Source organism: Microtus ochrogaster, unplaced genomic scaffold (assembly GCF_000317375.1).
Source record: "Microtus ochrogaster isolate Prairie Vole_2 unplaced genomic scaffold, MicOch1.0 UNK3, whole genome shotgun sequence".
NCBI classification, from domain to species: domain Eukaryota; kingdom Metazoa; phylum Chordata; class Mammalia; order Rodentia; family Cricetidae; genus Microtus; species Microtus ochrogaster.
In genome coordinates this window covers 3,864,250-3,867,307 of record NW_004949101.1, presented here as the reverse complement: position 1 = coordinate 3,867,307, position 3,058 = coordinate 3,864,250, and positions in this window count along the sequence as shown.

Here is a 3,058-nt window from a genome sequence, read left to right as displayed (position 1 = left end):
GACTCTAACTGGTACTGTGGGGTCTCACTGGCAGCCCACTAAGTCCTCACATTAAGTGTTTTTCTTCAGTTATGCTTCTATCTTTCTTCTATGAAAGTACAGGGCTAACACAAAGGTGGCTGTATTACTAAAAGCCCACCCCAGCATGAATGACAGCTCACAAAACCTGGAACTTTAGAGTTCATTGGGTAACCTGCAGGCAGGGTGACTCAGGCGACTTGGCTGGTCTCTCGGCAGTTCATATTGCTTATCTAAACATAGAGAGGGAGTGATCTAGTGTATCTAGTTAATTTCAGGGATTTCCTGAGATTTCTGAACTATTTCCCAATTTTTAACAGTCCCTTTAGTATTGATAAGCTTCCCTCTAAGATGGAATTATTATCTTGGAGGGAATTTGCTACACAAAATACGAACATTTCATGCTGTATTGTGTTCTGCAGTGTTGCTTGAGCCTTCGGGGCTGGAAGATGATGTTGGTGTTCTGTTTCTTGCTGACCATTCAGTTACCCCTTGTTTTTATCACTTTGTTGAAGGAGAGAGGGGGCCTGCTTTTCATCCCGGCTGCCAGGCTAGCTTAACCCCCGAAAAAACCACACAGAAATTGTATTGGTTAAATTACTGCCTGACCCATTAGTTCTAGCCTCTTATTGGCTAACTCTCACATCTTGATTTAACCCATTTCTAATAATCTGTATTTTGCCACGAGGTCGTGGCTTACTGGGAAAGATTTAGCATGTCTGACCTGGCAGCTGGCTCTATGGCGGCTCTCTCTGTCTGCCTTCTTCCTCCCAGCATCCAGTTCTGCCATTGACAGCCTTTGAGTCTAACCATTTCAATACAGGGAAGATATATATCACTGGAGAGTTGTCCATCAGTGCCTTTGATGGATTGGCTCCAGAATCCCGAACAGCTATGCAGCTTTACATATGCTCAAGTCCCTTTTATAAAATATTATATTTACAATAAACTACATAATTCTCCTATACATTAAAGAGCCTCTATATTCTTACAATGCCTAACGCAATGTAGAACATTACATAAGTAGTTACTATTCTATATTATATTGTATTTTTTTAGAAAACAATCACAAGAAAAACATCTGTGCACACCCAATATGATACAATTCAAAATATTTGTTTCCTATACACCATGTGTGTTCTTTGTAACCCAGCCTATAACTTGTGGCAATTTCCTGCAAGGATGAGTACAGGGCATTACGCATTTGGTAAAATCCCATGGAATGTGTGAAACTGAGAGAAATCTACTTTGAACTATGAATCTTAATTAATATTAGTATAGGAAAATTGGTTCAGTCATTGTAACAAATACACCACATTAATGCAAGGTGTAAATAGCAGGATCTTGTGTTAAGAGGAAGAGGGGATATTAAAGAACTTTCTATGCTATATGAAGCCTAAAACTGTCTTAAAGAAAAAACATCTGAGAAGTCCGAGGCAGGAGGATTAAAATTCAAGACCTACCCAGGCTACAGAATAAGTTAAAGTATAAAGCTGAAGAAGAACGCTGGGGTCATAGTTTATTGGTAGGGTACTTGTGTGTGGCCCTGGGTTCAATTCCTGGTACAGTAAAAGAACAACAGCAAAAAATAAAATACAAACCCCACTGACAAATGTTGAAATTAAATGCTTTCTTAGTTTATATTACATTATTCCCTAACTGTATGTTTGCTATTTGTAAACATTAACCCCAGGACGTATTATGAAATTGCTATTATTTTCAAACCAGTGGGGTTGTAGCAGGTGTGTGAGTGGGCATATGGATCCTCCCGTGCCAAGTTTTAACAAGCTGTGGAATCTTTAGGGATCTTGTTAAAACAGACATTGCTGTAGCGGATCTTAGATGGGGCCTGAGATTTTGTATTTCTGAGCAGCTCCCAGAGATGCCACTGCCGCTGGTCAGCAAATCACATTTTCCAGAGCAGCTGTGTAAACAGAAACACCTAGGTTTGTTTCCTGGCTCAGGTGAAGACTTTTCTATTGTTTCAGGCAAGTTCCCGCTCTGGATATGCAGATCCCTCATGCAGAAAGACCTCAGGCTGCCATTGCCCAAGATGTGTCTTGTTTCCAGGCTGAAGATCCTGGCCCCAAGGCTTGTTGGAAGCTTCAGATTATGTTTTAAGCACACAGGTCAGCTAGAACCTCAGTAACGCCAAATAACAAACAACTCCATAGCTCAGAGACTTCAAAGGACTCAAATCTATTCCACAGGCAAACAGGGAAATAAATTTTGGCGAATCAAAGCTGGGCTCTGCTGGATTCGGGCTAGGCCAGTTCCGTGTATCTCTTCCCTGTACTCACAGTTGCCTGGGAAGTACCATTCTAATGGTCACGAGAAAAACGTAAAGTTGTCGTAAGGGTACAAACCCAGTTACCCTGACACGTTTCAAGCCTTGATGCCACAAATGTCTCACTACCCACAGCAGGTCTCATGGCTATGTCCAGCTCCAAAGTGGTGGGGCTGTGCCCCCCACCCCTAGTGAAAGACATTGCAAGGCTGTGGATGAATGACAGTTTTTAAGCCATGTGCAAAGTTGAGACCGGTAATTTGCTCTGGCATAATCTTTCTACAGAGTGGGAGAATTCTGCCCATCTACGACATGCAATCGTGTCATTCCCTAAAGCCGTATCTAGCAAAGAAAAGCTATTCCCCATACCTCTGAATAGGCTTCCTCTCACCGTTGTCTGCCTTAGAATTAAAAGATATGTGGACTACATACCTATTAGACTAGCTAAAGCAAACGGATCAACTCCCCACCCCCCACCAAGCAAGATGTGAATGCGGCATGTGTTTGCGTACTCGGGCTATTGTAATAAAATGCCATAGCTTTGATAGCCTAAGAAATGGGATATGTCACCACAGTCGCGGCGCTGAGCCTTGGTGATGAATTCTAAATATCCCACATGCTTTAGCACATTTAATTTTCATCACAGACTCTGAGATAGGTACCCTTTTATCCCAGTTTAGCGGATAAGAATCCTGTGGGAATCAGTAGATAGATAGGAAGGTAAGCCAGCTAGTAAGTAGTGTGGCCAGGTTT